The sequence below is a fragment of the Ranitomeya imitator genome, chromosome 4 (genome assembly GCF_032444005.1).
Source record: "Ranitomeya imitator isolate aRanImi1 chromosome 4, aRanImi1.pri, whole genome shotgun sequence".
NCBI lineage: Eukaryota > Metazoa > Chordata > Amphibia > Anura > Dendrobatidae > Ranitomeya > Ranitomeya imitator.
Window position 1 is genome coordinate 187,159,725 of NC_091285.1, and position 12,846 is coordinate 187,172,570.

Here is a 12,846-nt window from a genome sequence, read left to right on the forward strand (position 1 = left end):
GACAAATTGTACAACAACTTTTGGGGTCCATTTTCTTCTGTTACCCTTGGTAAAATAAAACAAATTGGAGCTGAATTAAATTTTGTGTGAAAAAAAGTTAAATGTTCATTTTATTTAAACATTCCAAAAATTCCTGTGAAGCACAAGAAGGGTTAATAAACTTCTTGAATGTGGTTTTGAGCATCTTGAGGGGTGCAGTTTTTAGAATGGTGTCACACTTGGTTATTTTCTATCATATGGACCCCTCAAAATGACTTCAAATGAGATGTAGTCCCTAAAAAAAATGGTGCTGTAAAAATGAGAAATCGCTGGTCAACTTTTAACCCTTATAACTCCCTAACAAAAAACATTTTGGTTCCAAAATTGTGCTGATGTAAAGTAGACATGTGGGAAATGTTACTTATTAAGTATTTTGTCTGACATATTTCTGATTTAAGGGCATAAAAATTCAAAGTTGGAAAATTGCAAAATCTTCAAAATTTTCGCAAAATTTCCATTTTTTTCACAAATAAGTCTTATTGAAGAAATTTTACCACTATCATGAAGTACGATATGTCCCGAAAAAACAATGTCAGAATCATCAGAATCCATTGAAGCGTTCCAGCCCTGCTCTGTGTAGCAGATATGCTCACTTGCTATGAGCGCCAAACAGGGGGAGGCGTCCAATGACAGACTCTGCCTGTCATTGCACGTTAAGAGGTTAAGTTAATTTCTTTGAAGCACCTACAGGGTAAACAAACTTTCTACATATGGTTTTGAATACAGAGAGGGTCCAGATTTAAAATGGGATCTTGTTTCACAAAAAGGCCCCTCAAAAATCAAAATTGAAGTCGGCCCTAAAAATAATAGATTTTGCACATTTTATTGAAAGAAAATTAGAAATTTCTGCTAAAATATAACTCTCGGCAGATCCTAACTAAAAAAAGATTGTTTAAAAAATGATGCTGAAGTAAAGTAGACAAATTGTAAATGTTATTTGACAGTTATTTTGTGTTGTATGACTATCTGTTTTAACCCTGCTGTTCTGTTCGGTCTGGGGAGACCTATTTTGAACTTTGGTATTTTTTGGGGTGTTCAAGATGCGGTTCTGAAACTTGTGGTTGATTGACTTAAATGAGGATGGGTCGGTCGGCCACGGGTTTCAGAGCCGCATCTTGAATATTTTAAAGAATATTGAAGTTCAAAGTCGGTCATTTTTGACCAACAGAACAGCAGGGTTAAAGGTGTAAAAATTAAAAGTTTGAAAATTGCAAATTGTTGAACATTTTTGTAAACTTTTCATATTTTCATACTTTAACTTAAACCATATTGGCCTAAATTTACTTCTATCATAAAGTATAATGTGCAACAAAAAAATTAGTCTCAGAATTACTGGGATATGTTGACGTGTTCCAGAGTTATTACCACATAAAGTGACACTGGTCAGAATTGATTAACTTTGCCTGGTCAGGAAGGTGAAAACAGGCTATGGCATTAAAAGGCTAAAAAGTTTACTAAAATTTACAGCTATACAAAAATTAATAAATAAAATTGTGAAAGAACATACTTTAATACTTAAAAAGTATTTTAAAGAAGAAAGCATGTTGTACCTAAACAAGTTAAAAAGTCTTAGTAACAAATATGTTCCAAAGTCTAGGTAGCCTACAAACCTCCTGCTACATTTGTTTGATGTGTGAATGTTGAAATTCCATACACTGCATATTTCATAGTGCCAATGTATTACATATATTTTGGATATCAATAAATGCAACTGCATAGCTACTGGGGATGCAAAATGTCACTGAATTTACATTAAGCGTTAATTTACACCTCTGAATGAATGTTTAGTTATGCCCTGTTTGAGACCCCACTGATTTATGTTTAGAAAATAATATATCCAAGTACAAAAAGTGTCAATACGCTTGACAAGTCTGTAGCAGGAAACAAAATGTGTTAAAAGGGTGAAAAGTCAAGTAAAGGTCATCAGAAAGTGATGGTCAGAGGAAATGTACTACAGTGCCTTGGGAAAGTATTCGGCTCCCTGGAACTTTTCAACATTTTCCCACATATCATGCATCAAACATAAAGATACCAAATGTACATTTTTGGTGAAGAATCAATAACAAGTGGAATACAATTGTGAAGTTGAACGAAATTTATTGGTTAATATTAATCGGCCCCTTTACTTTCAGTGCAGCAAACTCACTCCAGAAGTTCATTGTGGATCTCTGAATGATCCAATGTTGTCCTAAATGCCTAATGATGATAAATATAATCCACCAGTGTGTAATCAAGTCTCCGTATAAATGCACCTGCTCTGTGATAGTCTCTGGGTTCTGTTTGAAGCACAGAGAACATCATGAAGACCAAGGAACACAACAGGCAGGTCCGTGATACTGTTGTGGAGAAGTTTAAAGCCGAATTTGGATGCAAAATGATTTCCAAAACTTTAAACATCCCAAGGAGCACTGTGCAAGCGATCATATTGAAATGGAAGGAGTATCATACCACTGCAAATCTACCAAGACCCGGCCATCCCTCTAAACTTTCATCTCAAACAAGGAGAAGACTGATCAGAGATGCAGCCAAGAGGCCCATGATCTCTCTGAATGAAATGCAGAGATCTACAGCTGAGGTGGGACAGTCTGTCCATAGGACAACAATCAGTTGTACACTGCACGAATCTGGCCTTTATGGAAGAGTGGCAAGAAGAATGCCATTTCTCAAAGATATCCATAAAAAGTGTCATTTAAAGTTTGCAACAAGCCACCTGGGAGACACACCAAACATGTGGAAGAAGGTGCTCTGCTCAGATGAAACCAAAATCAAACTTTTTGGCAACAATGCCAGCCAATATGTTTGGTGTAAAGGCAACACAGCTCATCACCCTGAACACATCATCCCCACTGTCAAACATGGTGTTCGCTAGGGTTGAGCGAAACGGGTCGAAATTGTTCAAAAGTCGCCGACTTTTGGCAAGGTCGGGTTTCATGAAACCCGACCCGACCCCAGTGGGGGGTCGGCCATGAAGTCGGCGATCTTTTGAATCTGGAATCGGAATTCCGATCCTGATTCCCGATATGTTTAAGATATCGGGAATTGGTATCGGAATTCAGATTAAAGTGTAAAATATAGAATTAAAATAAAAAATATTGCAATACTTACCCTCTGACGCGCCCTGGTACTAACCGGCAGCCTTCCTCCTTCGAATCCGCGCTTCTAGGACCTTGCCGTGACGTCGCGGTGACGTCGCGGCTTGTGATTGGCCGCGCGGCCAATCACAAGCCGTGACGTCACCCGCGACGTCACCGAAGGTCCTGGAAGGGCTGATTCTTAGGAAGGAAGGCTGTCGGAAGGAAGCAGGGCGCTTCCGAGGGTGAGTATATACCTAATAGGAATATACTCACCCTCGGAAGCGCCCTGCTTCCTTCCGACAGCCTTCCTTCCTAAGAATCAGCCCTTCCAGGACCTTCGGTGACGTCGCGGGTGACATCGCGGCTTGTGATTGGCCGCGCGAGCGGTCACATGGGCGGCCGCGCGGCCAATCACAAGCCGCGACGTCACCGCGACGTCACGGCAAGGTCCTAGAAGCGCGGATTCGAAGGAGGAAGGCTGCCGGTTAGTACCAGGGCGCGTCAGAGGGTAAGTATTGCAATATTTTTTATTTTAATTCTATATTTTACACTTAAATATGGATCCCAGGGCCTGAAGGAGAGTTTCCGCTCCTTCAGACCCTGGGAACCATGGAAACCCAATGCACTGCATTGGGTTTCGAGTTTCGGCCGACCCCGACCCCGACTTTTTTATAGGATCGGCCGATTTCACTCGACCCGACTTTTCCAAAAGTCGGGTTTCGTGAAACCCGACCCGATCCTATAAAAGTGAAGGTCGCTCAACCCTAGTGTTCGCAGCATCATGGTTTGGGCCTGCTTTTCTTCAGCAAGGACAGGGAAGATGGTTAAAATTGATTGGAAGATGGATGAAGTCAAATACAGGGCCATTGTTGAAGAAAACCTGTTGGATTCTGCAAAAGACCTGAGACTGGGACGGAGATTTGTCTTCCAGCAAGACAATGATCCCAAACATAAAGCAAAATCTACAATGGAATGGTTCACAAATAAACGTAACCAGGTGTTAGAATGGCCAAGTCAAAGTCCAGACCTCTATCCAATCGACAATCTGTGGAAAGAGCTGAAAACTGCTGTTGACAAACGATCTCCATAAAACCTCACTGAGCTCGAGCTGTTTGCCAAGGAAGAATGGGGAAGAATTCAGTCTTTCGATGTACAAAAATGAGAAAGACATACCCCTAGCGACTTGCAGCTATAATCGCACCAAAAGGTGGCGCAACAAAGTATTAAGTTAAAGGGGACGAATAATATTGCACGCCCCACTTTTCAGTTTTTGAATTTCCACAAAAATTTAAAATAACCAATAAATTTTGTTCAACTTCACAATTGTGTTCCACTTGTTAGTAGACACAAAAACCTCAGCGACATATTAAATGTCATAGAATAGGGCTATAAGTAGCCCTTCCAAGAAAGGCAGATCAAGTACCCTCTCCAAAATATATATATATATATATGAGAGGAGAAAAAGGAGCACTCCGGTATAGCTAATGAAAGGTATATTTTATTGATAGTTCAATACAACACATAGTAACATAGTAACATAGTTAGTAAGGCCGAAAAAAGACATTTGTCCATCCAGTTCAGCCTATATTCCATCATAATAAATCCCCAGATCTACGTCCTTCTACAGAACCTAATAATTGTATGATACAATATTGTTCTGCTCCAGGAAGACATTCAGGCCTCTCTTGAACCCCTCGACTGAGTTCGCCATCACCACCTCCTCAGGCAAGCAATCCAGATTCTCACTGCCCTAACAGTAAAGAATCCTCTTCTATGTTGGTGGAAAAACCTTCTCTCCTCCAGACGCAAAGAATGCCCCCTTGTGCCCGTCACCTTCCTTGGTATAAACAGATCCTCAGCGAGATATTTGTATTGTCCCCTTATATACTTATACATGGTTATTAGATCGCCCCTCAGTCGTCTTTTTTCTAGACTAAATAATCCTAATTTCGCTAATCTATCTGGGTATTGTAGTTCTCCCATCCCCTTTATTAATTTTGTTGCCCTCCTTTGTACTCTCTCTAGTTCCATTATATCCTTCCTGAGCACCGGTGCCCAAAACTGGACACAGTACTCCATGTGCGGTCTAACTAGGGATTTGTACAGAGGCAGTATAATGCTCTCATCATGTGTATCCAGACCTCTTTTAATGCACCCCATGATCCTGTTTGCCTTGGCAGCTGCTGCCTGGCACTGGCTGCTCCAGGTAAGTTTATCATTAACTAGGATCCCCAAGTCCTTCTCCCTGTCAGATTTACCCAGTGGTTTCCCATTCAGTGTGTAATGGTGATATTGATTCCTTCTTCCCATGTGTATAACCTTACATTTATCATTGTTAAACCTCATCTGCCACCTTTCAGCCCAAGTTTCCAACTTATCCAGATCCATCTGTAGCAGAATACTATCTTCTCTTGTATTAACTGCTTTACATAGTTTTGTATCATCTGCAAATATCGATATTTTACTGTGTAAACCTTCTACCAGATCATTAATGAATATGTTGAAGAGAACAGGTCCCAATACCGACCCCTGCGGTACCCCACTGGTCACAGCGACCCAGTTAGAGACTATACCATTTATAACCACCCTCTGCTTTCTATCACTAAGCCAGTTACTAACCCATTTACACACATTTTCCCCCAGACCAAGCATTCTCATTTTGTGTACCAACCTCTTGTGCGGCACGGTATCAAACGCTTTGGAAAAATCGAGATATACCACGTCCAATGACTCACCGTGGTCCAGCCTATAGCTTACCTCTTCATAAAAACTGATTAGATTGGTTTGACAGGAGCGATTTCTCATAAACCCATGCTGATATGGAGTTAAACAGTTATTCTCATTGAGATAATCCAGAATAACATCCCCCAGAAACCCTTCAAATATTTTACCAACAATGGAGGTTAGACTTACTGGCCTATAATTTCCAGGTTCACTTTTAGAGCCCTTTTTGAATATTGGCACCACATTTGCTATGCGCCAGTCCTGCGGAACAGACCCTGTCGCTATAGAGTCCCTAAAAATAAGAAATAATCTATTACATTACTTAGTTCTCTTAGTACTCGTGGGTGTATGCCATCCGGACCCGGAGATTTATCTATTTTAATCTTATTTAGCCGGTTTCGCACCTCTTCTTGGGTTAGATTGGTGACCCTTAATATAGGGTTTTCATTGTTTCTTGGGATTTCACCTAGCATTTCATTTTCCACCGTGAATACCGTGGAGAAGAAGGTGTTTAATATGTTAGCTTTTTCCTCATCTACAACCATTCTTTCCTCACTAACACATATATAACCAAAATAACCATCAAAATTGTGCACGATAAAACAGAAGGATGGAATCAGAGGAACCAGGGTACCAACAATGGCAACTGTCTGGATGTGCATGGAAGAATATATTATATAAAGTGCCAGTGCAGTAATATATAAAATGGCAAGAGAGCCCCTCAGGAAGGATATCAAGTGAAATTCGTCCAAAAGTAATCACAAAGAGGGGCAAAACTTACCACGTTCAGAGATTGAAGGACCCTGGGCCAGGTGTAGTAAACCCCAACTAGCGTTTCACATGTCAAATGCACCGCTTTTTCTTCACCAAAAATTACCATTTGAAGCATGATATGTGGGAAAAGGTTGAAAAGTTCCAGGGAGCCGAATACTTTTGCAAGACACTGTATATAGAATGCTAGAATATGAGGTTTTAAAGCATCAGCTTTTAAAAAGAGTGTGACAGCTGAAAAGGTATTAACCACTGAGGACTCCCACTTCTAAATATTTTTCTATCTACTGGCTAACACGGCACAAAGAAATATATCTTTTCTGACAGCTGAGACATGGATCAACATGTTAGGGCATGTTAGGTTAGGCTATGGGTTGAACTAGATGGACTTAAAGTCTTCCTTCAACCTTAATAACTATGTTACTGTTAGGGTATGTGTCCACGTGCAGTAAACGCTGCGTGTCTGACGCTGCATAGAGCCGCAGCGTCAGACACGCAGCGTCCAGATGTTACAGCATAGTGGAGGGGATTGAATGAAATCCCGTCTCCACTATGCGTGGTAACACGCACGCGTCGGCCCTGCGACTCCGGACATGCTGCGCGTCTTTTCAGATCGCAGTATGTCCGTATATCTTGCGGCGACGCTGCGTCGCCGCAAGATATAGCACAGGGCCCTATGCGATGGGTGCGATGATGCCGGATGTGTGCTGTGAACACATCCGGCATCATCGCGTCCCAGAAGGGGGCGGGGCTTACCGCAGAACGGCAAAGCCGCTCCGACGATACCGCCGGCCATCCTGAAAGTGGACACATACCCTTACTATGTTACATTCTGCCTGATCAACAGGCAGCATGTATCACACACTGGCTGTATGATCTAAGCCAAATATGTTTGAAATGCTGCAGCGTTTCAGAGAAAAACATAGTTTAATAGCCGCTGGGGACTGAGTGGCACAGGTGACTTCTATCCGCCTGCTGGGGGGATTGATAGGTCTCACTCAATTCGTCCTCCAATGGAGAAACTTGACAGTACAAGACAGAGGGCAGGTAGAAGCCCCAGAGACCTGCCTGTGCCACTAGTCTCCCATGCAGATTTGTCCCTGATGGCTTCTAAAGTATGTGCAGCGCCCCAGAGACCTGGTCGTTGCAGTATGGCCCCAAGGCGAGTAGCGGTACGTCCGATGGCACTAAAGAGTTCTCCTGACCAGGTATCACCAGAACACATTACACTTCACACTCCGGCCACTAGGGGGAGCAAAAGGCTTTATTTATTGGGCCACTCCTCACACTGGTAAAACTAGGGGCTGGGGAGGAAGTTAGTCAGAAGCTGACTGGGTTGGAACCAGGCAACATCCCGTGGCAGGGGGTGTTGCGGGGAGAAGACACAGGGGGGTCCCTGTCAGGCGTGGTAACCTGGCAGGTGCTAGCGACAGAACGTAACGGAACCGCGCCTGCACACCTTGCGGTGGTATCCTAAGGAAGAGACAAGAGGGGAAGAATATTGTGGAACAGTGTAAACGAGATCAGCACAAAGGAGAGCCAGTAAGAGTCGTGCCGAGAGAGGAAGGCAACATCTTACTGAGGCGCGTAGTCGGTGGCCGGATCACCGTAGGAGTAACTGACTTCAGGCCTTACTTCAAATTCCGCTGGACAGTTGATTATAGGTTGGCTGTCTACCTTTTACACCTACGAAGACATAGGGGGCAACATTGGGAGAGGGGCGTCTCTAGGGTCCCGGAAGACCTCCAAGCCTTCCCGTCAACCGGGTGGCGTCCTAGCCATACTTTATCTGGGGGACGTTAGAAACTAGCAACATCTGGAACCAAAGAACGAGAGAGAGCTGTAGAGAACGAATGAAAGAGAACAGCAGTTGTGAGGACTATTCCGAATGCTCAGTAGGGTAGGACTACAACACACAGGCGCTATTGGTAGGCAACGATTTCCATCTGCGAGGGAAACTCTAGATGTGCCCATCGGACCGGCCGGTCTCTGATAGCCCGGTTGAACGTGCTCTGGACTGAGTGTACTGAAGCCTTCAGTAAAAGGTAAAGAGACTGCAACCCTGTGTCCTCGTTATTGCCTGCACCTCACACCATCACCATCCACCTTACTGGAAAGCCCTGGGGACATACTTCACCTGTGGGAAGGTATACCATCCAGCTGCCATTTCATCACCCCAGCGGACCCCACAGCAGCGTCGGTCGCCCTGACCGAACACCACAGGTGGCGTCACGAACTACTGACAGACTGTACAACCATTTTCATTGGATGCCCCTTAGCAGGGTCACGACCGGGTCCAGCCACCGTGACAACCGCAGAACAGAAGGAGAAGGGACCGGTACCGAGTGACTTTTGGCTCTGTGTCTGGGGGCGCTCCATATGTTTTTTCTGAAAGGCTGTAACGTTTCAGAGTGAAACATATATGGCTGAGATCATATAGCTAGTGTCTGACACATATTTCCTGGTTCTGATATCAGCTGCTAAGTTCACTTTCAAGGCTGATGTCCTAGAACTTGATATTCTAGCATTCATAATGGTACATTACCTCTGACCATCACTTTGGTATTACCTTCACTTGTGTCATGCCCTCAGCAGCGGGTCCAGTCTCTCATGGACAGGGAGACCGGAGCTCTTCATGCGGTGCTATGCACCTCACTCACCCTTTCTGTGGCTCCAGACGATCCCCTTGGCAGGTCTCCTGGAAATGCTCTTAGGAGGCGCGCCCTGCTTCCTGCACATACTTAAAGCAGCAGGGCACTTCTTCTTGATTACGACTGTCTGTGCTGTGATACTCTGTGCCTAAAAGGTATCCTCCCCTTGAGGATGGTGCCTGGGCAATGTGTTCATTCTGTAGGATCGTTGCCTCCTGCTCAGGCCACACTCTGCTCTGCTATTATACTAGTACCTCTGTCTCCTCAGAATCCTCTGCTGGCAGTTCCCTATCCTGGATCCTTCTGGACACTCTGGTTTCCACTCCAGGCAGATCAAGGCTTTCCTCATGGAACCATCCAGATACCACTACCGGCTAGATCAGCCTTTCTGGGATTACACGGATCTTCCAGGATTCTCTCCACCGACAGAGCCAGTATTCCACAGTCTCTTCTATACTGTCTGTACGGGTTGCAGCTCTGGTCCAGGATTCGTGACATTAAGGCCTCCTGGGGTTGCAATGGAGGAATCCCTGTATATGGGTATACCTTGCCCGGTGCTCCACTACATGGTACAGTGTCGTGATCCAGAGGGTTCTCCTGGCAGACATCTTTTCACTTTTGTTGAGCTTTCTTTAATAAATATCCTTGGTTTTCAAAGCTCATTCTCCTGTCTCTTGAGTATCAGGTACACAGCTTCTTTACCTGCCATCCCGCTCAGGTCACCCCCACTTTTCACACTTATAGAAACATACAGGCCATTAACACCCAGAAACTTATGATGAACTTGCAGTCCTCATTGGCCCCAATCTCCTCCATCTCATGTCCTGATTCTGCTCTGAAGCATTACAATGAAACCCTGCAAAGTGCCCTGGATGAAGCTGCACCTCCTATACATAGAACAACTCAGCACAGATGGTGACAACCGTGGCACACACTGCAAACACGTTTCCTGCAGCGATGCTCCAGGTGCGCCGAACGTCTGTGGAGAAAATCTAATCTACCCGAAGATTTCATCCATTATAAGTTCATGCTAAAAACATACAACTCTGCCCTTCACCTCTCCAAACAAACCTATTTCAACATCCTCATCACCTCGCTGTCCAATAACCCTATACGTCTCTTTGACACTTTCCAGTCCCTACTCAACCCAAGAGTGCAGGCCCCAACCACGGATCTCCGCGCTGACGATCTGGCCAATTACTTCAAAGAAAAAATTGACCACATTCGACAGGAAATTATCTCCCAATCCCTTCATACCATGCATTGTCCTCCCTCCCCCACTGCATCTAGTTCACTCTCTGACTTTGAACCAGTTACAGAAGAAGAAGTAATCAGGCTCCTTGCATCTTCTCGCCCAACCATTTGCACCAGTGACCCCATTCTGTCACATCTCCTCCAGTCCCTTTCCCTGGCTGTCACCTCTCACTTAACAAAAATATTCAACCTTTCTCTCACTTCCGGTATTTTTCTCTCCTCATTTAAGCATGCCATCATACATCCATTTCTTAAAAAACCATCCCTCGATCAAAACTGTGCTGCTAATTATAGACCTGTCTCTAATCTTCCCTTCATCTCTAAACTCCTCGAATGCCTGGTCCACTCCCGTCTTACCCGCTTTCTCTCAGATAACTCTCTTCTCGACCCTCTTCAATCTGGTTTCCGCTCTTTACACTCTGCTGGAACTGCCCTCACTAAAGTCTCTAATGACCTACTAACAGCTAAATCTAATGGTCACTACTCCATGCTAATTCTCTTGGATCTCTCCGCAGCATTCGACACGTGGATCATCAGCTCCTCCTCACTATGCTCCGCTCCATCGGCCTCAAGGACACCGTTCTCTCCTGGTTCTCCTATCTTTCTGACCGATCCTTCAGTGTATCTTTTGCTAGTTCCTCCTCCTCTCACCTTCCCCTTACTGTAGGAGTTCCTCAAGGATCAGTCCTAGGCCCCCTCCTCTTCTCTTTGTATACCGCCCCTATTGGACAAACAATCAGTAGATTTGGTTTCCATTACCATCTCTATGCTGACGACACCCAATTATACACTTCTCCTGATATCACGATGACGTTTTTAGAAAATACCAGTGATTGTCTTACCGCTGTCTCTAACATCATGTCCTCCCTCTATCTGAAACTGAACCTGTCAAAAACTGAAGAGAGCAAAAAAAGGGGAGAAGCCAGCGCAGCCTAAGGTTAACACGCAATACATAAAGTGCAAATGCACATATTAATTTCTAACTGTATTTTCAAAATGAGACATTTAGCAAACAATTGATCAATTCTTTGAGCCACCCCGCCTCTTCACGGCAATCTCATATTGGGGCAGTCCTACACTACGTTTTTTATATTCGCTGTGCCATAAAGGCCTCCTAAATGAACTAAATGCAAGACCACATTAAAAACATGCTGTACCTGGAGCATATACTGAGTCACCCCCATGGCGCCAGAGTAGGCAAGCGAGGATAAAGGTTGACCAGGTCCAGACAGACATTTCGGATCCAACCTCCACACTGCCCATCTAGAGCCACAGATGAAGAGTGAAACAGGCTGAGGCACAGGTGCATAATTAAACAAAGCCTGAGGCAGGGCAGGGCTGCTGTATGTGAACAGCAGCCTATCAATCACTGAGACACAGAAAGAATGGCGCACATAACCAGGCGCGGCGCACGGCAACAGTGGTGGTCAGCCACTTACCAATAACCAGGTCCGCATTTCTATCCCTGTGTGCACAAGAAGGTATCCGCTGGATTGTCAATTGATATTTGGACCTCGCCCCTGACAAGGACTCATGGTAATTGTCTATCCAAGCACTGTCACAGCAATACAGATACAGTTTAACCTATACTAAAACTATTGCTGAGTGACTGACCACTGTCAGCATGAACCTAATGGTTTCTCTCAATTTCATTCTTAACTGACTCTCCCCTTTACCAATGTGGATTGTGTGTGTTGTCAGAAACTGGTGTTTTTAGAATTATTATTGGTGTGATTTTTAATATATCTCAGTTAAAGTTAAGTTTTAATTTTGAACACACACCCTGCTATTCAGTAACTTGCTTGCTGAGAGATAGGTGTAGATACCTAGTAAGGTGGACTAAACATGTAAGTAATGTTGATGGTAACATGGAAGTCAGAAGTTGAAAATATGAAAAGACATTTGGGTGGAGCTGAGCCCACTCCTTGAAATATTTTGTGGGTATTGCTAAGGGGTTGTCTGAGAGTTTTATAATGATGGCCTACCGTTAGGAAAGAGCAGCAAGAGAGACGATGTATAGCCAGTTCACCCGATATGGTTCTCATAGTCCAGGAGCATGGAGATCCATTCTGACCAATTGTGTATGTCCATAGGAAAGGAGAACAGCTTGCTTCCAGGTCCTGCTAAAACTTGACTTTATTAGAAAATGTAAAACTGGTTAATAACTGTTAGCATGGACAAAGGAGGCTGATGTGCTTCTGAAATGCATAGCTACTTTTGATGATCATATTTTTGGAGTCCACATATACTAACAGGTTTTACATTTTCTAATAAAGTCAACTTTTTACCGGGAGCTGTAAGCAACCTTTTCTCCTTTCTTATCCTTAAGACAG